We start from the raw sequence: 24,268 nt of genomic DNA, 5'->3' as shown, positions 1-24,268 counted from the left end.
GGTCACGAGCACGGGCTGGCGTTGGATGCTGAGCAAATAAGGCGTTCCCCCGCCTGAGTCTCCGTCCCTGAAAACAGACAAAACAAGGGCAGAATTTGCTCTCCACCCTGTGATATTTTGCAGAAGCACAGGAGTACATTTTATAAAACACATTTTATATAATTTGCTTATTTTCTTAGGCAAAATATGATATATTGGGGGGTTCAGAACACGTTTTGCAAGTTCAGCTGCTGGTGGCACACAATGTATCTTTTGTAGAGGGCAGTTTCTCCAGGAGGACATAAACCCTCATCCAGACAATTTCTCGAAGATTGTTAGTAGAGAAGGATGCAGGAGATAAGTCAGTGTCTTCACAACCAGTAGAGGAGACCCTGGAAAAGAGTGAGATGCCAAGTGATGTTATTTGAAAGCTTTGAGTCATTCTCTCTGCTGCAGGAAGACATCCTTTGAGAGACACAGAGACGGAATGAGTAGTAAAACTATGGATGGCTAGACCGATCATTACATTCCACCTACATGTTACCAAATGCTAGCTGAACTCTATCAATGGCGACAACAACATCTAAGATGCCTTAGAAGCCACTGATTCTCTCCTAGTGCCCTTCTGGTGAAGATGAGGGTCTAGTCCCCATCATTGGGCCACTGGTGAGCACATTTTGATTGAGATACTCAGTTCTGTTTGTAATATTAGTTACCTGGAAGTCCTTTGAGAGCAAGGACTGCATTTCACACTACTCTGGCACCCCTCTACTATAGGCTCAGCAGCTCCTTACTTAATAATTAATTGAAATGAAAGGTGTATTTGTATGGTTTTGGGTTTTGGGCTTTGGTTTTCACAGACTTGAATGGCCACTTAACATCACTTCTTGTACAACATCTATTAAGTGCCTGCCCTGCGTTAAAACCAGGGATGCAGAGACGAATGAGACCCAGTCACTGTGGGGCAGGGCTCTATGGGGACTCTATGGGGGCAGGCAGGCTGGGGAGCAGCTATAAAAGACTCACAGGAAGTCCAGGCAAGGAGTAGAGAGGGTACCCTGCAGGGAGAATATAGCCAAACTGGGTTCTGGGCCTGAGGGGGCTCATCCTTCTCACAGATGGTGGACTGCCTCCCCCCACCCCGACAGCATTAACAAAGGTTGAGGTCCAAGCTAGTACCGGTGGATGGAGCCAAATGGGGCAGGAGGAGTCAGCTGTCACACTGCATGTGTGCACCCACAGACCTGCACCCTGAGCATGAGAAAGCCAGCACCATCCACACTGCCCCAGGGGCCCCACAATGCTCCCCAGTGGGGGCAAGAGAGACTTTGGGCATCTAGGAGGCAGGGAGCCAAACCTAAAGGGACGGACACCCCTGTATCAGCAATACAGTGAGAGCCAGCACAGCACAAACTCAACAAACATTAAACTAGATGGCTGGGAGCAGGGTGCAGAATAACTTCCCCAAACGGCAAACTTTCTATTAGCAAGTGACTTTGCTATCAAAGAGAATAGAGGTCATTTGGAGGTAATTGAAGGATTTCTTTCCTGGAAATGGGGGTGGGGGGCAGATTAATTACACCAGCAGTTTGATTTTTTTTTTTTAAGTGTACTTCTTCATATCATGACATAGGTGAGTCCTGAAATCTCCCAAAATGAGGCTTTGTGCTTCCTCACACTGTGCACCTGCTGGGCTCAGTACCCTTATGCGTCAAATGAAGGATTGAACTGGGTGATCTCTGAGGTCTCCCTCTCAATCTATTAGCTTCTCTGCCCTAACAAATCATTTCCCCAAAACCCTCTATCAGCAAAGCCCAACACTGGCTTTTCATTCAACCCACTATTTGTCTTCATCACGAAAGGCTTTTCTCAAAGACAAAGAAAACTTATAGGGAAGAAAAAGTAAGGAAAAAGGAAAAAAGAACCAATAATCTCCTTACTCAGATATTTCTCCATCATGGTGTTTTATGTAAAGAGTGATTTTCCTGTTATATTTAGATTACAATCAAACTGTAAAAGAACTGTTATCTCTCTGTTCCTGCTTTTTTATTTTAAACTCTGAGACCTTTGTCCCCCTGTATTAGAGAAGCCGTAAATACTACAAGAGAATGTTTACATTTTCAAAATCCATTTTCCTTGATCATTTGTAGAAGGAAGAAAAAAAATCTTTGGACTAACACACTAATTCCTCTTGACTTTGTAAAAACTGTTTCCCACAGAAATGAGGTTTTGCACAAAGTCACCTGAAGGCTGCCCTCCCATTCGGCAGCATTTCATTTCTCCTGGAGGCTGCCTTTCTCACAGTGATTTTTCCTTTCTCTCAGTTCTGGTCATAAGTTTGCTACATCTCTCTCCCAGTCTTCAGCTCTCTTGTCCTTGACAAGCCCTAGTGGAACTGAAAGCACTCTCCGAGTCGGGAAGCAGAAAGGCAGCACGTGGGACAGACCTTGGGACAGATGTGGAGCTTGCAAGTTTATTGTGTTCCAAATGTGTAATGAATGTTAGCGTGGGATTTATTTCCAGTATTGGGGAAAAACGGGTTTGGTAGTCTTCACTAAGAATTTAAAAACTCCCAGTTTAATTAAGAAACCAAACAGCAGCTCTCACTCGGATCCCTGGAAAAGCAAAACATCCTGCGAGAGAAGCCTTCAATGGCTAGCAAAAGATGAAGCGAAAGACAAGCAGAGGGAATCCAAGGGAGGTAGGTGTTTGGCAAGAGCGTTCGAGTGAATTTTGACCGTCCCAGGAATAGATTGGTGAAGCTTTGTACTTAACACCCTACCCGTGTGTGGGCTCATGGTGCAAACACTCCAGTGATTTAGCTCAGAATGTCTGCTGACAAGGAACCTCGACCCTGGCAGGGAATAGCCATGTGCAAATCACATGAAGTGAACAGAGAGAGTTGAGGCAGGATAGCATTGAAGTCATCACTATTATCAGTTGCCAATTATTCAGGTCCTCCTTCATTGCCAAGGAAGTGTCTCTGGAGAAGGCATTTTTTACGCATTAAAAACACTGTTGGAAGAATTTGGAGGGTGACGCTACGTGATGAGCCCTAAATGGGAAATTTTTCATTCTAAAAGTCACCTCCATAGATAATAGGTTAAGTAGATTCCTTTATCCAGAAGAAAATTTGTGCCCAATTCACATCATCAAGAATATTGTTAACAAGATTCAATTCCATCAACTATATTGTTACACCTGACCCCACACCATTATACCTGACCCCACATCATTACACCTGACCTCACATCATTACTCCTGACCCCATGAGGAGTTGGGGACATCTAGATGTTTGTGGACCTTGGTGCTAATCCCAAGTATTGAAGGCATTCTTCTCTTTGGACAGATCACTTTCCTGTTGTCTAGGACAGGAAACAATCACATCATTACACCTGACCCCACATCATTACACCTGACTCCATGTTCTTAGAAAGGGGGCAGAGGAGAGAGGGAAAAGTGACAAAATTCAGCCACAGCCCTCAAGAAGATATAACAAAAATACCATAATGGAGTATAGAACGAGACCATGGATAAATGAATCTGGCACATATTTGGTGTTCAATAAATATTTATAGAACGAATGAGGGATTAAATGGTAAGAAAATAAGTATGTTAGAAACATAGAAGAGAAAGGGATTGTTTCTGGCTGGGGACACTCAGGGGCTAACATTTGAATTAGACTTTGAAGAGTGGGTAGGATTTTCTATGATAACATGAAATCCATCCAAGGTCAGGGAAGAGTGCAAGGAAAGAGTCAGGAATAAAGAACGTGCACACTGATAGCAAAGCGACTAGTGGTCTGCTGCGGTGGAATATTTAAAGAAGAGCAGTGGAAACTGGCTAGAGTTATAACAGGCAGTTTTGAGTTTGAAAAAGGAAGCTTCAGGTGCCAAAGCAACTGGGCCTTGAGGGGACTTTTTTTTTTTTTTTTTAAGGATAAAGTGTATGAGTTCATCAATTGATCAATCTATTTGGAAAACAGTGTTCGGTTCACTGCTGTAGTACCTTCACATATGTTGGCCAAGTACATTCCAAGGCCCTCAAAACTATCCTGTAAAGTAACGTTTGAGCCAGACTGGGCTTACTGCAATCAATGTGACCCACATCATGAAGGGTGAACTATCAGAACAAAATAAAGAAGGGTGCAGCCCCTTGGCCCAGAATGGACGAGGAAGGGAAGATCTAATTCCCTGACAATCTGTGGGAACCTAAAAGCAGCTGAAGTTTCCACTGAATTCAATTTATATAAATGTTATTAAAAACTTACAATGCTTAGGGTATTCTGATCTATTTTACTGAGGGGCCTCCAGAAGCAGATAGTCTACCCATCATAAATAATCATAATGAGCTATCATGCGAATGGTCCAGAGTACCCTCCAGGGTCACATGAGAGGACCATCTGGATTTGCTGTCTCAGGGACGAAGTTATGAAGTAAGCAACATCTTATAGGCAGGAATCTGGCCAGAGCAGAGAGGACCCTCCATCAGAAAGACCAGCAAGGGTCTAGGGTAGTGGCTCTCAACACAGGCTACACATTGGAATCACCCTGGAAAGTTTTCAAAATTACTCATACCCAACCAAGCCCATCCCAGAAATTCTTATTCAAACGATGTAGGGCAGGTCCTGGGCTTCTGTATTTCTTAAAAGCCTGATGATTATAGGGTATAGCCAGGTTTGATAACTACTTGCACAGAGCAAGAGAAACAGGCTGTGGGACTTTTAGGGAGAAGAGAGCTACACTGTTTGAAGAGGCTGATTGACCACAGGAGGTGAGCCGGGTGGGATGGAACCTGCAGAGTTGGGGATATCTGGGTGTTTGCAAGCCTTGGTCCTAACCCCAGGTATAGAAGACATTCTTCTCCTCAGATGAATCATTTCTCATTGTCAAGGACAGAAAACAAAAGAAGAAGCTGTTGTATACATCACAAACCTAGAGAGAATCCTAAGTCAGTACTTGTACAACATATTCCACCACTGGTCCTAATGGATCCTTCCAGTCAGCCCTCATAAATAGCAAAGACAGTAGACAGAGAATGGAGAAAGAGATTTCATTTTATCTTAGCAAAAGGAGAAATAGCATGCATTAGAGGAGCTCTAGAGAGATGAGAGATGAGTAGCCCCCCAAAGTGTTCTTTCCTCTCTCACTCCCCTCTCCACCACCAGATAATACATAACAGCTCTCCCAGGAGCGACTACTGTTCCTTGATATTTTAGAGGAACCAATATGCTAGTGTGACATGAGCAAGGCAGGACCAACCATTCAAAGTGGAGCAGGCTTCATTTAGGAGCCACAGACTACAAATCAGGTAAGTCTTCATTCACTGAATATACTAGACATCTGCCCCATGCCCCAGGCTCTCTGTTTTAGGGGCTTAAGGACACTCAGCAAGTCTTGATCCTCCTCTTGAGGAGCTTGTCACCTAGTGGAGGTGACAGACCTGCGAACCAACACTGGGGTAGCACTGGATCTTACCGGGGTATACGGGGTACACACCCCAGCCAGGCCAGGGAGACCAAGTAGTTGGAAAAAGACTGGGGGTGAGTATGTATTCATTCCATTCTAGGCAGAGGAAGCCATGGCAACTAAGGCATATGGAACCTGTCGGAGGACAGAGGATGCCCATTACAGAAACTAGGAACAACTCAGTCAAATTTACCAAACTCAGAATTCCAGGGCAGAATTTGTTCTTAAATGTGAGACTAGAGAGAGAAGCAGAGTGAAGATCTTGGGCAGTAGGAGGTCAGCAAAGATTTCGAAGTAGGGAAATGACATGGTCAAGGTTTGTGTTTTGAATCCTAACTCTGTGGTTTGGAGAATGGAGGATGGACATGGATGGGGAGGGGAGCTACCAGGGGGAATGAACCTGCATCTGGGCAGATCCCATCACCTCACTCCTCATCAAGTGATGAGTAAGACCCACCGGGCTTACTTTCAGTGAGCCTCCATCTTGGGAAGGAATTATTCTTAAAATATGAAACAAATAATCCGCACATATTTGCAATTATGATAAACATTGGGAGGGAGAGGTACAGCGTGCCAAGAAAAACATATAACCAAGGGGCCCCAGCTGGTGTGGGGTATCAAGAAGAGGCTTCCTGAGGAAGTGATATTTAAACCGAGACTGGAAGTTGGTTTGGCAAAGGTAAGGAGGGGAGCGATGAAGTGGAAGGGCGTGGGGGCTGCTGGGGGAGGAGGGGGAGTGCAAAAGGAAGCACATGTGCCAAGGGCCCCAGCAAAAGAGCCCCCTTCCCCCACAGAGGCCCAGCAAGCTGAGCCCAGGGCATGAGGGCCGAGTGGGCACAGTGAAGACTGAAAGGTGGTCAAAGAGCCTGATGGGCCGGACCTCTTGGCCATGTTGAGTGGACTCTGGTCTTTTTTTTTTTTTTTTTTTTTTTAATTTTTATTTATTTATGATAGTCACATAGAGAGAGAGAAAGAGAGAGAGAGGCAGAGGGAGAAGCAGGCTCCATGCACCAGGAGCCCGACGTGGGACTCAATCCCGGGTCTCCAGGACCACGCCCCAGGCCAAAGGCAGGCGCTAAGCCTCTGCGCCACCCAGGGATCCCTGGACTCTGGTCTTTATCTGAAGAGCAAAAGGTGAATTTGGTTGAGCAGAGGAAGGCACAATCTGATCTGAAAATGACTGGGGCTGCTAGGTGAAGAGAAATCAGTGGATTTGGGAAGTTTTGTGGGGGGTTTTAAAAATATTTTATTTTTAAGTAATCTCTATGCCCAACATGGGACTCAAACTCACAACCCTGAGATCAAGAGTTGCATGCTCCACCTGTGGAGCCAGCCAGGCCCCCCTGGTTTGAGGGATATGAAGGAATGAGTTAGTAAGCAGCAGCTTGAGGGAAGGCAGAGAACTAGGAGGGAGTGAGATCCAGAAGCTGGAGGGATAAAGTGCATTGGGAGGCCTGGCAAGGTAGAGACAGAAAAGTATCTGCCGGATTTTGCCCCAAGCAAGCTGTGGGTAGGTGACCTTGGCCTGAGCAGTTCCCGGTGGAGTGGTGAGTCCAGACCAGATTCCAGGGCTCTGAGGTGTAAATGGTGGTGAGGAAGCAGAGAGCAAGTGTAAACAACTCTTGCCTGAAGCAGGGTGATAGGGAGTGGGCAGATAGCTTGATGCTCCTTGGGAGGGTCAACAGGGATAAAGCTGGGAAGGGCTGCCCTGGGGCTCTGTAACAGACGTGCTCGTTATTATTAGAGCAGGAAGTGGTGTCCAAATCCACATTGCCAGGAGCTCTCTTCCCTGAGTGCCAGGTAGGGACCATGGGTCCACTTTACAGATGACAACACTGAGGCCCAAGAGGCACTTGCCCTCTCCGTGACCACATTAGAGTTGGGACTTAACCAAGAGGTGTCCGCCTTTGAGATCTGTGCTTTTTCCATTAGGAGGCCTCTTCACACGCCTGCTGCCTCTGAGAGCCCCTCAGCACCCATGTGACTGGAGCTCACTTGCTGTCTACCCCCCTAGGCCGTGTCATGGTAACAGGCACAGAGTTTGGATTCAGTCAGAATCCAAGTGCAAAAGGAAGCACATGTGCCAAGGGCCCCAGCAATCGAATCCTACTTTCGAATCCTACTTTTTGGGTTCGAATCCTACTTTCTCGTTACCTAGGAGCTTTATTTTCATGTCAGGTAAAAGAAAAAGAAAAAATGGGAAGCCTGGGTGGCTCAGCGGTTGAGCATCTGCCTTTGACTCAGGTCGTGATCCCGGGGTCCTGGGATCGAGTGCCGTATCAGGATCTCCACAGGGAGCCTGCTTCTCCTTCTGCCTGTGTCTCTGCCTCTCTCTGTGTGTCTTTCATGAATAAATAAATAAAAATCTTAAAAAAAGAAGTGCTCAGGATTAATAAATGTGAATTAATAAATAATAGCTATTAGTATTTATATTGCTCCTCCCCAGCACATCCCTACTCATGAGCCTGAACTCAGACTCACTCTCCGACCCCGTAACTGACCAGAACAAGGTGCTGCTCCCAGGTCCACCTTCCCTCAGATGTGAGCTGTGTCGGCTCCGACCCACCTTGGCCCCTCATGGATCACTTCAGGGAAGTCCCCTGACCAAAAGGATCTTCTTCACCATCACCATCTCCCCCGGCAGACCTTGGCCTTGGTTCTTGGAAAACCCTCCCCATCTTCCAGAATCCCAATCGAAATGCCGTGAAGGCAGGACAGTAACCTCTGACAGATAAGAAATAGGCAGGAAGCAGAGAAAAATCAATTGTGCCAATGCTAATCATGCCAGAGCTTAAGGTCATGTACTCCAATCCTACAGCGTCCCACGAGACCCAGGTAATTCAGCGCTCAAGCCACTCCAAAAACTATCATGGAAAATGGACAATTCCCCATGCTCTTCTCTGTGTCCCATTCCCAGAAATGGACATAGGTTTCACTTGATATGTGTCCTCCCAGACCATTTTCTATACATGCAGAATGTTACCCTCAGATATGTGAGGATGACACCATTAAATTTTTCACCATCTTACTTCTTCACCCAGTACCACAGACATCCCACCATGTTGGAAATACAGATCTACTCCCTTTGTATTAATAGTCCCATCATTTTCTGTGATACACATTTCTTTGAGTCGTCAGCTCCAATATTTTGTTCTCAAAAATGGCATTTCCATGAGACCTTAGAATCCTGGAAGAAGAATATTTTTGGGTCAAACTCATTTTTAAAAGCTGTTATTTCAAGAGTGTTCCCTGAAAATGTTTTGCTTTCCTTTCCAGGTCTGAAGTCCTCGTACTTTCTCTTCACGAATCCTAGGAACAATCTCTTCAGGAAAAAACAGACCAACCCAAACTAGTTAAATGTTGTCAAGAACACATTCTTAATGGTTATCAAGAACACTTCCTGTAATATATGCAGGGAAGATCCCTATTTAAAATGACTGAGCAAGGGATCCCTGGGTGGCGCAGCGGTTTGGCGCCTGCCTTTGGCCCAGGGCGCGATCCTGGAGACCCGGGATCGAATCCCACGTCGGGCTCCCGGTGCATGGAGCCTGCTTCTCCCTCTGCCTGTGTCTCTGCCTCTCTCTCTCTCTCTCTCTCTGTGTGACTATCGTAAATAAAAAAATAAAAAAAAATTTTAAATGACTGAGCAAAATTATTGAGCACCTGTATTTGCCACCTCTGTAAGGTGCTGGGGATAGAAAGCCAGATGGCACCATGTCTGTCTTCGCTTGTACAGTCTGGAAGGGAGGACAGACCTGGTCATGGTCGAAAAGTCATGAAGGGGTTGCAGGAGAGCATTTAAGACAGTCAGACACCTGGAGCAGAACCAGCTTGAAGAGCTGGTTTGTGATGGGGTAGGATGAGGAAGGAGGAAGATGCCAGATCCTTAAGCCCAACTGGATGCCATATAAGAACTTTCTACCTTTTCTCAAAAACTCTAGGGAACAATTAGAACCTTTAAAACCGGGAATGATATGCAGATTTTCATTTTAGAAAGTTCACTCTGCCCACAGGGTGACATATGGTTTGAAGCGAGGCCCAGCTGGAGATGAAATGGGCTCCAGTGTCAAAGGGTTCTGAACATAGGGACCCAATAAGGGACGCTTCAGCCAAATTAGAGAGCTTTCGAGGCAGAAGAGTGGTGTGGATTTTGTGCTTCATTCAGCTGGGAGGCTGGGGGCCAGGGGTCAGGATTCAAGGGACACTTTCCCAAGAGGGTCTGTGTCAGGTCACCAGGGACTATCCGGACTTTACTAATGCTGTGCATTGCCCTTGATGAAGCCCGGTCGGCCGCGAGCTGTAGTCGAGCCTGCCCTCTGCCGAAAGAAGGGCGGGTAAGACTGTGATGGGGAGTACACCTTAGGCAGAGCCCCGGGAGGACGGTCCTCAGAAGAAAGTGGGAGGAGACTCCAGCCTGACTTGGCCACGGGGCCTTACCTCCCGATCTAGCTGACGGCTTCCCTTTACCAGGTTTGTAATCCCTTTAAGCAGAACAAAGGGGCTGAAAGAAGGGGTGGGAGGGGAATGGGGGAGGACAAAACAATAGCCAAACACTTGCTGAAGTTTTTCCACAAAGAGACCTTTGCTAGGATTAAAGTGACTCTGGAGAAAGATGTGTTTCAGCCCCTCAAATTTCACTGTCATGTATGTTTTGGATGAGCCCTTGGACACCCAGTTTTCCTGAGACCCAACTCTGAGAAACATTACCCTCAGCTCACTGCAAGGAGACAATAGGCCTCTCAACAGATCCAATGCCTGAAGTTTTCCCTCTGCCCCAAACCTAGTCAGAAACCTGTTTTCAGAGGCCCAGGAATGAGCTCACCCTCCAACGGTATAATTCAGTATCACATCAACCAAGAGGATCACAGGACACCCTCAAGCTTTGGCCAAACACTCCCAACACGCTCCAGAGACTAACAGAGACCAGCATTGTAGTTCCCATCCCCCCCAGAAGAATCAATAGGAGTCAGTGGCGTAAACAGATCCTCCTCTGCTCCGATGAAGCCACACAGGAGCATCTAAAGAAGCATTAACAAGGCGGCTTTGTGAGGCTGCTGGCATGGCGCCATCTTGCTTCTCACTCCCAAGAGGCAGCGAGCAGCGCCGACTGCATATTTGTATGTAAGCCTCACTACACATTTGGGAAATGTCCACAAGCTATTTGAGTAGTTCACTCGGGCCTGCAGGTTAACCCCAGGCAGAGGCCAGAACCCCACATCATGGCACAAGTGGGGTTAATTCTCCTCTCTACAGGGACCACTTTTTTATGCAACAGACCTGTGTCTGGTCTCCTTTTGAATGAAGTGAACCAAAAATAGATGAGCTGAAGCAGGGGCATAGGGACCAGCATCCTGTGTCTTTTTCCTCCCTGCAAGTCTTGAGCCTTACACAAAGACGTTCCTTTAGGCAGCCAGTCTGTGCCAAGTCAGTTCTGTTTTCACACCTCTGTTTAGCGATAAGAGGTAGTGCTTGGGAATCACATAACCCAATTGCGAAATGAACCCAATCAGCTAAAATTGACCATTTTAGATGCCAACGTGGGAGCTAGGTTGGTAGGTCCTCAATGGGGCCCCTGTTTTCCTTCCTTCTCACCTAAGAACAGCCCATTTCTATCAGCCTCTGGTTGGCAGGCCCCTTGGCTGCACTTAGCAGTCTGTAGAACGTAGGCCTTGTGCTCAGTCAAGTGCACTGACGTTCACTCACTGCCTTTTGGAGAGCACTAAGGTTAGCTGACACCAGGAAGCCTGCTTCTGGCCCTCCCAGCAATGCAGGCAATAGCCCCGTTGGCAGACAACACCTGCCAGGAGCTCAGTTACCCAAACTTTAGAGTTTTAGGGCACAAAGGCTGGAAGTTGAAGGCACGTGGATCTCTGGCTTGCTGAGTACTACCTGCTAGGACACCCACAGCTCAGAAAAGCATTATGTGTGAGAATCTTACACTCAGGACTCATTCTTAATCCATTCTTGATCCACTTCCTGAAACAGGTTGGGAGGAAGCCCTTATCCAGGTGTGTAAGCAGAAGCTGTAGGGGCGTGCACCCCTGGGAGAGAGCAGTGTCTCCGGCTAATGCTGCTCAGACCACTTCTTTGAATCTAGTCCTGGTTACAGACTCACTTCCTCCTGACACCACAGCTGCCTCCCACCCAGTTGGGCTTAGGAGTCTTCCAACCACCATGCCAAACACTGCCTAATTCATCATCGAAGCTGTAATAGTGTCAGAATCAGCACCCACACTACTATCATTGAGCTGATATCACAATGTTTAGGGCATCATCAACTTCATGGACCTTGGGCTCAGAAGTAGAGGTCCCGGTGGCCCCAGAATACTTTGCACAAACATCATTTGTTGAATGAATGAATGAATGAGGAAAATGGGTGGATAAAGAAAGTCTTTCCTATCATCAGAATTGTATGAATTAAATGCCATCTCCGGCACAGAGTTATCTTCAATGTGGTCCCCCGGGCTGGGATTCGGGTGGGGACAGGAATAGGGAGTTGGATTCGGGCTCCTTAGCTTGTCCTTGCAAACACAGTACTGCTCATGCATCAACAGGTTGATACTACAAATGCCAAATTTGGATACAGAGCCTGATGGAGACTCCGAATATCTTCCTAAGGTTGGCTACAACTGGCAACTCACTCAAAGATAAATCAGAAATGAATGGCAGGACAACTGTGCCTCACTTTTCCTTTCTTCTAGATTCCACGGTCTTGACTGTGACACTTCCCTGGGTCAAAGGTGCCTCTACAAGCCTTACCCACTCTTCCGTATCCTTTTTCCCTCTTACTTGGCAGAACTGGATTCTCCCCTCAATTATTCAACAAACTACTTAGAACAGAAGACCTAAATCTTTGCTCACCCACTACCTCTTATTATTATTATAATTCCATAGATTCCATGCACTGAAGATCCTGACTACCATACACACTGCTTTTATTAAATGACACGTTTGCAATCAGTGTAGATAACCAGTATCACTATGTTGGGCAGATGCAATTCTAACCAACAACAAAAAAACCCTAAGTTTCTTTAGCCTGTACATCTCCTCTGGGGTCAATACTTTGATTTTTTTGGCCATTCCTAATATTAAAATGAATTCAAGAACTTCTCCTGCCCACCCCCCACCCAGTTCTACCTAAAGATTCCAAATTAGAACTAAAGACAGTAAGTCGAGCTCCTCTTAAGGGAGTAAGGTTTTTAGAACTTGCAGAATGGGAAGAATTCTTTTCTTCTGATTTTCTGGGATAAGAAAAACTAGTAGACTCAGAGACAGATCTTGTGGAAAACCGGCCTCTCAACTCCTCAGCCTTGAGATTGACCAAGCAAGTTATTTATATATTAGGCTTCCTCTCTTCTCATTCATTTAGGGCCAAGCACGAGCCTGCAGAAGGGGGTCCCAAAGAACTGAGCTCACTTCACTCCTGTGGGCCCCCAAATGGCCCCCCTTGGCCCTCTTCTTGTAAGAAGAATTTGTGTGCCTCAGGTGGGGGTAGTTATAGTAGCAGAGACATTAGCAACACTGAAGGCCCTCTTATCTGGCTCCAACCTACTTTCCAGAGGAGCTTATCTCTCCCCCAACCCCCACTACTTATTTTACAATCAATGGTCTAAGGGAAAATCTGGGGGAGGGGGAGGTATCGCTTAAGAAGCAAAGTTAGTATGATAAATTTCATATGTGGAAAATGAGAAGAAATGCCTCTTGCTGTTCCAATATAAATTACAGAAAGAAAAGCTCAATAAAATGTTGGCCAAAGGAGATCCACAGGAGATAACCAGAGGACAGCCCAATTTGAAGTAGATCAATATCTCTAGGTGTGGGGGTTGGGGAAGGGCACAGGATTCTTCTATTTATCCAAAGGGGGTATGGGCTGAACAGGTCTTCTTTCTGTAGCCATGGGGTCTACTCCCAGTCCCCAGGCGAACCCTGCAATATTCTTGCCTCCAGCGTTTACTGCGTCTTCACTTCCCTCCAGCCCTCCACCCTTGCTACCAGCCCACAGGCTACCCCCCAGCTCCCATCAGCTCTCAGACACCTTAGCCCTCTTCTCAACACTGTGCTGGCTGGCCCTCAGCGCGTGTTCGCTGTCTGGCATCATAGGTATTGTTGAGCACTGTTGTGTATGTGTTCATGGTTGGTCTCCCCAGCTTGGCTCTTAAATTAGTCGCCATCTTCAACATCTCTAAAGTTCTAACAACATGCCCCCAGAATAAGTTCTGAACTTTTAAAATAATCTCATAGGACTCTATCCCTTTTACTTTGTAGCACCAATTTTGATCATTAAATTTTCCCATATACTTATTTAAGATCATTTTTTCCACCAGACTACAGAGACTTCCTTTGCTTCCATCATCAGTATAGCAGAGTTTAATAGTTAACTGTTTACTTGCTATATTTACTCTGGGTCAAGTACTGTATAAAAGCAGCTTTGTATACATTCTTCACATCAACCCTGTGAATTAGATATTGCTTCTATATTGCAGCCTAAGAAATTTAATCTTCAGGAGGTCACTCAAGGCCGCTTAGCAAATGCATATGGAACCAGGATTGGATTCCATCTCCCAGAGCCTTTGCATTTTCCCCTATACTCCCTACCTCTTATACCCTTGGCCATGAATATGAATGAATGAATGAATGAATGAATGAACGAACGACATGAAATTTAACAACCTACCATCCACATTTCCAGTATGGACCAGATCACTTCCAGATTTTGTTTTTCTCTTCTCTTTTTTATCAATTTTTTTTTTTTTCTGATTCTCATTCCCAATCTCTTCTCCCTTCTTAGGCTTTTAAGCATATGTATCTCTGTAAAATATTTTGTGCTTATTTGTGTACATATTTTTAATCTACCTTAATGTTAGTGACCAGAGACTTTGTTCTATTTCTTACTGTTTCCTCTTTTTAAAGATTTTATTTAATTGGAGAGAGAGAATACGCAAGAAAAGAGAGCACAAGCAAGGAGAGAGGCTGAGGGAGAAGCAGACTCTCTGCTCAGCCCCATGTTGGTAGGGTTGATCCCAGCTCCTAGGATCATGACTGGAGCCAAAGGCAGATGCCTAACCAACTGAGTCACCCAGGAGCCAGGGTTTCTTATTGTTTCAACAACACTATGCTTTTAAAATACATGCTGGTACATGTACATCAAATTCTTCTAAATGCTGGACAGAATTCCATAGTTTATATCCACTAACGTTGACTTCTCTTCTTCCTTAGTGTTTGATATTTGCTTCTACTCCCACCACACACATATCCAAGTGCTCTTTCGGTTCTATTTGAGGCAGGCTTCATTCTTCCATGAGCATGTCAGGCAGGCTGCATCTGGGGATGTGGGGCTGCCCTCTACCCTCTGACTTGGACTGTGACAGGCAGGATAAGAAATGGTCTGCTAATCCCTTTTGACTTTGTGCCCTCAGAATCTGAGTCTCCAAGGGCACCTACAGAAAGAATTTTCGACTACATGGTACGACTTTTTCTTTCTTATGCATATGAACCTATCCTATATGCTATTAAAAGTCACTATAACTTAGTGGTTATGTGGGCAGATTCTGGAGACACATGACCTAGGTTCCAATTCCAATTTCACCACTTGCCAGCTGTATTCAGTTTCTCCATGTCTCATTTTTCTCATCTGTAAAATGGGGATGGCAATAATAGTACCCACCACACAGGGTTGTCACATTTACAAGAGTGCTTGGCAATAGTGAATATTTAATAGATTTTGGACTTTGTTGTTCAAAATACATGTAGATTCTAAGACATAAAACCATATAGATAGTTTCTAATACTGTCAGAATAGAAAAATGAAAGCATTGAAAAGAAAATAAAGAGAAACAGATGATGTATCTGGCTACACCAAAGTAGTTCTCTCTGTAATCTCTAATGGCAAGGCCTGTATAGGCCCATTTTGGTCTTCTAAGACCAAACACTTACATATAAACAACAGAACCCCGAAGAAATCTGCTCCTTCTCTCTGACTCTGAGAAATTTACAAGTTCTGGCTTCCAGGAGGACCCTTTCCTCCTAGTGTGTGAGATGTTCTTGGCTATCACAAGTAGTTTTTATTTTACTTCTTTGTCACTTGCTGATGCTGGAACCCTTGAGAAATCTGGATTCAAAAGAGACAGGATCAGTTCCTGGGAACTTGGCTGCCCCTGGCTATAGAGAGTTCTTCCTCTTTCGTGTCTTGTGCCTTGAGAGTGACTCAATCCTCACAGCCTGGGTTTGAGCCACAGTTAGAAGGGGGCTCTGCTGGGGCTCAAGCCTGAAATTTATGGCTTGCTTATCCTGGACCCATGCAATATTTTTTCTCGCCTTGAAGATGAAAGGGCTGCTATTCCCCACATTTCCCCACCTCCTGCATTTTGTAACACATAGGCTTCTGCAGTGACCCTCTTATTTATCTGGAGAATTAACTTCTAAAGGATATGCTCATCTCCTTAACCAGCCATAGCTGAGGGCCTTGAAATATAAGACCCTAAATGGACCATGAATGGCTTTCTGAAAAAGGTCTTCACATTCACTCTGGTTCTTCCCAACCCTCCGACTATTATTTGTATGATAAACTCCATGGAAATACCTTTAAGTGGACAAAGAAAAGCCAAGCCTTCCACAAAGTTATAAATTCCTCGAGAGAAGGGTTTGCCTCTTGGATTTCTTTGATCCCCTATAGCGCCTAGCACAGTGTCTTGTACATAGTAGATACTCAAATATTTGTTGATTGATAAGACTCCAAGGCTTAGATCAGAGTGAATGGACAACATTTGTCTAAAGAAAAATGAATGGTTTCATACACAAAACCTCTTGATACTCCTTATCATAAGTCGTCAAAATTCTAATTTACACTAAAAGTAAATGCAAAAATTGTGATATCCGTAAAATATCTTATAGGTTTTAGAAACTGCCTCATAAGGTGAATTTGTTTGTTTGTTTGTTTGCTTGTTTGTTTGTTTCTTGACAGACATTTATCAAGTTCCCATATGTGTCAGACCTTACTCTCACATTAGGATGGAAACATTTCCTGCCCTAAATTCACAGAGTCGAGGCTGGCAGGCCAGCAGCAATTAAAATATTATAAAGTAAGCACTCTGATGAGGGCATCAGTAGAAGAAAGTGGAGTTGAAATTCTGAGACTCAGGAGCTGATTCAGAGTTGACTTGATATCATGAGGAGTCAGAACGCCTCAGTGTCTCCCATGAACAGAGATTGAGGCCTGATGTTCATCGTGGACCACTGAGCAGTCTCAAACCTTGGGGAAGCCACTGAAACTACAAATTGCAATTTACTCATTTGAAAATCGTGATGACAACACCAAAATTTACTGAGAGAATTAAAATTGTGGTTTGACAAAATAGAAAGCAGAAATGGGTTCATAAATACAGAGAACAAACTGATAGTTGCCCGGGAAGGGGGGGCGGTGGGTGATGGGCAAAATGGGTGAAGGGGAGTGGAAGGCATCGACTTCCAGTTATGGAATGAATAAGTCATGCAGATAAAAGGGGCAGCATGGGGAATAGAGTCAATGATATTGTGAGAGCGTTGTATGGTAAGAGATGGGAGCTACCCTTGTGGTGAGCATAGTATAAGGTAGAGAGTTGTTGAATCACCACGGTGTACACTTGTTAAGGTAACATTGAATGTCAACTATACTTCAATTAAAAAAATTCGTAGTTTGAAAATTGTAAAGCGTTTACAAATAAGTTATCTGAAAAAAAGAAGTTTGCTAACAGGACCTGCTCAGAGAACTGTTACAGGGATACATTTGTTTTGTGCATGCAAGGCTGCTTAAACCCCTCGAAGAACCACACAAATGTTTGTGTCATTTTAAAATCAGTTAATGTCCTATCTCCAAGGTTAAAGCTGAAAGTCAAAGATGAAAAGCTCGGCATGGTTTCTTTTCACTGCTTTATTTTTGCACAGGACAATGTGGCCCAGGGTTTGGTCAAATCTCAGGGAGGAGGCTTGACATTGGAAAAATGTCTATGCAATCCACAATGACAAATTGGCATATGAACTTGTCACAGCGCTGACCAGATGGAGTGGAATTTCATTTGACAGCCTGATTATTCAGAATGTGCAGTTATCCACAAAAATAAAACAAGAAAGTGAAGCAGAATACTGGTTTAGATTCTAAACTCGCAGTACAACATAAGCCAAAGCAGCCTCAGTCCTTTTTCCAGATAGAGGCTAGAGGAGTACTTGAGTACTTGTGTCTTTTCCTAACCTACGTTGCTTTTGTTTGGCTATCAACACAGGCTATTCCCAAAGAGGTTCTTTATTCTTGTTCCTTTGGTATCAGAACTGAGGGGATGAGCATCATAAAAGCAGATCAGATACTACCCAGCTCGGAATAGAGAAAAGTAAATGCAGGCAGGGAAGCCAGTGACTTGTCTGTGCTCTATACCCTATTCGGTTAAAAACCAGCAAAGGATGAAGGGGAAATGGGTTTAAATTAAATGAAATGGGTTTGCTAACATGCCCCCATTTTCTCCATTTCCTAATCCTTTTATAAATTCCAATGAGATGGGATTTGCTTTTAGACTGATTATGTGGCTTAAAAATCAGCATAATTACAAGATATCTGTTGAAGGAAATTCCTCATTTTGGCTGTTTGGTTTCCTTTCCAGTATGGAGTGGTGGATGACGTAGCTGGAACCAGTTCCATCTAGGACCTTCCACAAGCATCTCAGAGGTAAAGAAGTCCTTGAGGATACTCTCGCCGTGTTTAAATGAGGAAACCAGGACCTAGAAAATCCAGATGATTTTCCCAGCAGCTCAGTGGCAAGGCCAAGAATGGGACTGTGTGTGTGAGACAGTTCATTTATTAACACTAATTATTGTTCATGTAAAGCTAGAAAATGAGATCTGGAAAAAACTAAGTTTTTTTGTGATTTTTCAACAGTAACATAAACCAGGTATTAATAGCTCCCTTTGATCAAGAATGGGGCTCTTGACCAAAGAATTTTTTTGGATGTGGAAAGCACAGGCTTCCCCCATACCTCTGCTTCCCTTTTGGCCTCAGAATGGATCTTCTGGAATTCCGGGCCAGGATTCTTCTTGTTTTTTCTTTGGTCCTCCAAAAAATTTGAGAATTTCTAGCATCAATCATCATTATATTATCAACAACTATCACTTGCTGATTATCATAAATGACCTTTGCCGAGGCCTAAAAGAGGAGTGAGATAAAGTCCCTGCTTTCACAGAGCTTCAGTCTGCATAACACGATCTGGGATTAGGGAAAACATTTCAGATAATAGTAATAAATTTTATTAAGCCAAGTGTTAACTGTTTTACTTGTCTCTTCTAACCCTCACATTAGACCCCATACCCATTTCAGAGATGAGGAAACTGAGACCTGCTCAAAGGTCACAGAGTGGATCTCAGTCCAAAGTCCATGCCCTTAAATGCTAAATGATACCGTCTCCTATGAGAGAATGGAAGTGGGCAAGGGGGAATGCCTGAGAAAAAGAAACATGGACTCTGCCCTTAAAGAGGGCCCTAAGATATTTTACATACTATTTCCATACATATTATATATTTTACAGGCTCCTGAGTCCAGGCTTTAACCTCTACACCATGTGTCCCCATACACCAGCACAGCTGCCTGGGAAAAGGGAGAGGCTAACTCTCACCTACAGGGAAGCAAACTACTTGCTTTGCAGAGTTGTCTGGCATTGTGAGAGTGTGTCCAAGTGGTGCACAGTCTCATCTTACACCCCAGGAAACAATTTTTCTTAACAAGAACATTGGCTAGGAAACAAAGCCCCTCTTCACAAGACACCTTCACATTGATTGGATATTTTAATGTATTAATGTTCCCTTTGTATGCACAGATCCATCAAGAAGTCTTTTTAAAATGTCTTCATTGGAGTGCCTGGGTGGCTCAGTCAGTTAAAACGTCAGACTCTAGGTTTTGGCTCAAGTCATGATCTCGGGGTCCTGGAATGGACCCCATGTCAGGCTCCACGCTCAGCATGGGGTCCGCTTGAGATTCTCTCTCTCCCTCTCCCTCTGCCCTCCTTCACTTGTCTCCAAGAAAATAAAAAGGTTTCTTTTTTCTTAATTAATTTATTGAATATGCATAACATTTCTGCATGCCAACAAGCACACTTCTAATCATTCAATCCTCATCATAACCCAAAGAGGGAAGTATTATTATTATTCTTCCCGTTTCACAGATGAAGAAACTGAGACACAGAGAGGTTAGGGAACTTGCCCAAAGTAACACAGCTTATAAGTCATGACCACAGGTTCAAATCCAGACAGGCTCCTGAGTCCAGGCTTTAACCACCACACCGGCATGCCCACACACACCTTACGGCTGCCTGGGGAAAGGGCGACACTAATTCTTGCTTGCAGGGAAGAAGCTGCTTGCTTTGCAGAGTTGTGTGGCATTGTGAGAGAGTGTGTCCAAGTGGCACACAAGGACAGCTCCCTAGTTGTTCTCACGCCTGTTGCCTTCTCCACAGCCCCTTACAGGGTGTGGGTTCTTAATAAAAAGAAGCTGAACTGAATGAGCCAAAATGTTTGTGAAGGTCACTGTTGAAAGAGGTGCCCTTCAGTGTTTCCTTTTGCATGTTTCTTCTGAAAGTAAACAGACATTTGGATCACAAAAAGCAGCAGGGAATGTGAAGCAAGGACAGTCAGGGTGCACAGAAAAACTCAGCAGTATTATTGAGGCTTTTTTGGGGATTTGGGGATTTCTTTTCTTTTTCTTCTTCTTCTTCTTCTTCTTCTTCTTCTTCTTCTTCTTCTTCTTCTTCTTCTTGTTTTGTGAGGGAGGGGGGATGGAAATTGCAAAATAGCATAATGTATAGTCAAATGGGACTTTTTTTGTTATTCCCTTATAAGGCCCCAAACTTCTCAGTTGATTTCTAAAGGTTTGAAATCATTTCATCTGTATGAAAGACGATTTTCTTATAAACAGTTTTAATTATCATGACTCATTTATTTGGATGCCTTCAGAAAATAGCTTCACTAACAATTGGTTGCATGAGTGATTTTGTAATTACCAGAATATGCGTGAAAGGTAGAAGCAACGTCTGAATACAACATTTTATCCACATTTTAACTCAAACAGGAGAGGCACTGGGGACTCAGGGATGGCTGGTTTGATTTCTATCTCTAAGCCCCAGCCTCGGCAGTATGTCAGGGGTAATAATTCTTACCTACTTCCAACTTTATTCCCAGGATGCTGGAAATGACTGAGACATCAAGACAGTAAAATATAATACCCAGGAAGTTAAACAGTGACTTGTGTGTTTAGACTTAGGAAAAATAGACGGGAGCACCTGAGAGAATTTACTACAGCAAGGCCTCACCTTTTTATTAGCTTTTCGGGGGAAAGGTGTGGAGTGGGAAAAGAAACAAGAGGGGTTTTGGCTTTAAGTGGATGCCTGAATATTCTTAAGCTAGGCAACCAGTGTAGGGAATTGAATAATGAGGTGAGGTGGAAGAGGCTCAGAGAATAGTACAGGTTAATTAACATGAGGAATAAGAATATTTTGCACAACGTGTAGAATTGGGAGGGGACAGATGTGCTGGGAACATTATGTGCAAGACTGTGGTTGTGGGGATGCCTGGGTGGCTCAGTGGTTGAGCATCTGCCTTTGGCTCAGGTCATGATCCCAGGGTCCTAGGATGGAGTCCTGTATCGGGCTCCCTGCAGGGAGCCTGCTTCTCCCTCTGCCTATGTCTCTGCCTCTCTCTGTGTGTCTCTCATGAATACATAAATAAAATCTTAAAAAGAAAAAGACTGCGGTTGTGGTCAATGATTTGCAAAAATGGCTGAGACTATTCCCCTGTCCCTGTTCATACACACATACTTGCTAATCCTCCCTGTTGAGCCATGAAGGGTATTTCCCTGCCCCTTGAATCTGGGCCAGCCTCGTGACTTGCTTTGACCAATAGAATGTAGCAGAAATGATACGGTCTGACTTCTGGTCCTATACCTGGTGATGCCCTAGAGTTCCCGCTCTTGCCTTCCCACAATAGCACCCCTGGAAAGAAGCCCAGACTAGCCTCTTGGAGGATGAGAGACCATGTGGATGCAGAGAGAGGCCCAGGGGCTAGCCGACACCAATCCCAGGCATGTGAATGAGGCCCTACGATGGGCCAGTCCCCAGCCTTCCCACCTGCTAATGCAGTCACGTGAGTAACCCCAGGTGAGCCTGATAAAAAACTGCCCAGCTGAGTCCAGCCTAAATTTCTAGCCCATAGAATTGTGAGCAGATGGTAATCATTTAAAGCCACCATATTTGGGGGAGCTTTGTTATGCGGTAGTAAACAACGGACAACAGAAGTTGTACTAGAAGTGAGGAGATGCAATGAATCACCTAAAATTAGTGGCACTGGCTTTAGGACCCGTGGGAGGGCAGAGGCAAGAAAGGTAATGAGGAAGCTGTTTGTGAACTACTGACACTAGAAACACAGTAAGAAAACTGCCAGCAGAGACTGGAAAAAAGGCCATCAACTTTATGTAATGACAGTACGGTTAGCCAAGGGGTGCCTGCAGTAACTTGGAAGGGAGAAAATGTCCCTAATGAGCTGGGAATCTGAGTAAGGAGCTTCTCTCTCGGCAAAAGAAATCAGTTCAAGGAGGAGCCATTCAGCGATGCTGGGTGGCTCGGTGGTTGAACATCTGCCTTCGGCCCTGGGAGTGATCCCCAGGTTCTGGGATCAAGTCCCCGCATGGGGCTCCCTACAGGAAGCCTGCTTCTCCCTCTGCCTGTGTCTCTGCCTCTCCCTCTATCTCTCATAAATAAATAAATAAATAAATAAATAAATAAATAAATAAGCCATTCAGTTTGCAAGAAGAAATTAGAGGGAATTTGGAAGGCCAGCTATGGGCTTGATTGAAAAAGAAAATCCTTTTCCCCCTAGTCTTCCATTTGGCTAAAGAGTCTCAGAAATGCCTTCAGGAAATGATGAAACCAAAGGAATAGCTTAATACCTTCTATTGATCCCTCAGAAAACTCAGCAGTCTCTCAACTGGACAAAAGAACTCTCCAAATCGTAGAAGCATTTTCCTCCAGCTGCTTGACATGTGGCCCCAAGTGGGGACAGCCCTTCTGCTGGAGCAGACTGCAGGCTGACACACCAGGAAGCCACCCAGTTACAGGAGGCATCCCCTATCAGCCTGAAAGGGACGCAGTTGGTTCAAAATGAAAAGAGTGTTCCAGGCCCCCAAGTCAACTGAGAACACTGCTCTGCTGAGAGCCTGGACAATTCTTGGAGGAAAGGAAGTAACATCTGAGAAGGTAGGGCCAGGAGCCCAGAGGGGAGAGCCAGGAGTCGAGAGGAACCTGAACTAGGAGACTGACTCCCCCAGGGAGTAAAACCCGCTCTTAATGGGGCAAATCCCTGCCCTGACGTCAGCGGGGCCTGAAAACACGCGTCCAGCTGGGTCTCAGAATTGTCATGGACTTGCGACCTTGCTGTGCCTCTAGTCTTTCCCATTCATTTTTTGCTTTTTTTAAAAGATTATTTATTTTATTATTTGACAGAGAAACAGAGAGAGAGAGAGAGAGAGCACAAGCAGGGGGAGCAGCAGAGGAAGAAGCAGACTCCCTGCCGAGCTGGGAGCCCCATGCCAGGCTCGATCCCAGGACAAAGCAGACACCCACTGAGCCACCAACACACCCCTAGTTTGTCCCATTCTGAGTGGGGATATCTATAGTGTTGTCTGTGCCTCTCTTGCCATAGTATATTTAGGGGCAGAACGGTGCAGAGAACTTGTATTTTTAGTTTACAGAAATCTGTACCGTTCTGCCCCCAAATACGCTGTGATACTCTGTGTGATGTTCCTGAGGGGCCTCATCCAGCTCTGGCCCTATTTTTTAATGTCTACCTCTCAGACCTCAAGCCATTGGGATGAGCCTTTTGGGGACAAGTGTTTTTTATGGAGAAGGCATGTGATTGATTATGGCCATAGGTGGACTTCAGTACATTATTTGCAGAAATGGACACAACCATTCCTCCAAATCCCCGTATGCACATCCCTCTGCAGCAGGACAGGGCTGTAGTTCCCATTGAAAACCTATTTACCACATTCTGAATCCACAAAGGCAGGTTGTGGCAGAGGTGTGACATTCAAGTCTAGGCTCTCAAGAGGCTTTGCAGCTTCTGTTCTTGCCTTCTTGGAATGCTGCCACCTTGTGAGGAGGCCAGGCTAGCCTCCTTGAGGATGAGAGAGCCCACGAAGAGCCCCACCAACTGTCATATGTGTGAGTGAAGACATTTGACACCCCCTCGTCCCAGCCGACCCACCAGTGGACCCAGGGAAGACCAGAACTGTCCTGCTGAGCCCAACCCCAATTGTTGACCCACAGAGTCATGAGTGAATACAAATAAGTTGCTTTTGCCCATTTGGGTTGGTTTGTTACACGGTAGCAGATGAGTGATATAAGGGTAAATGTCTATCACAACAGTGACTTTCTCACCTTCCTTCCAACTAGTTCCTGGTGTTCTATGCAGTGGGCAAAATCAGGAGAGGCTGGGTCCCGGGTAGCAGGCAGTCCCATGTGGTTTCAGTTTCTCTGACTCTCTCTGGAGGGGGGAGGACTACGTTAATGAATTAACCTCTTTTGAGACTCAAGACTTCCTCAATGATGGGTAATAACAAGCTGAGCACTTATTAGTGTCAGACACAGTGCCAAGCGTTTTCCTTGGATCATCTCGTCTAACAACAGGTCCTATTGTACCTACTTTTGATTGAGGTAACAGGCTGAGAGAGGTCGTTTTGCTGGAATTCAAGTCTAGCCTCACCCCAGAGCCTTAACCACTGTGCTGAAGCCCCCGCTGCTGGCACACAGACCCAGGTG

General features: G+C 45.0%; 1 long non-coding RNA gene across 2 annotated transcripts; it reads left to right on the top strand.

The window, feature by feature from the left end:
- Window positions 1-12,625: 12,625 nt before the first annotated feature.
- On the top strand, window positions 12,626-18,511 carry LOC140634653 (uncharacterized). 2 transcript variants are annotated; one of them, XR_012032057.1, is made up of 3 exons: window positions 12,626-12,771; window positions 14,864-14,910; window positions 18,074-18,511. It is a non-coding gene; the product is annotated as an uncharacterized lncRNA (long non-coding RNA). The 2 variants fall into 2 exon arrangements; XR_012032058.1 differs by lacking the exon at window positions 14,864-14,910.
- Window positions 18,512-24,268: the final 5,757 nt, after the last annotated feature.

This window comes from Canis lupus, chromosome 6, assembly GCF_048164855.1.
Source record: "Canis lupus baileyi chromosome 6, mCanLup2.hap1, whole genome shotgun sequence".
Lineage (NCBI taxonomy): Eukaryota > Metazoa > Chordata > Mammalia > Carnivora > Canidae > Canis > Canis lupus.
This window is presented reverse-complemented; position numbering and strand designations above follow the sequence as displayed.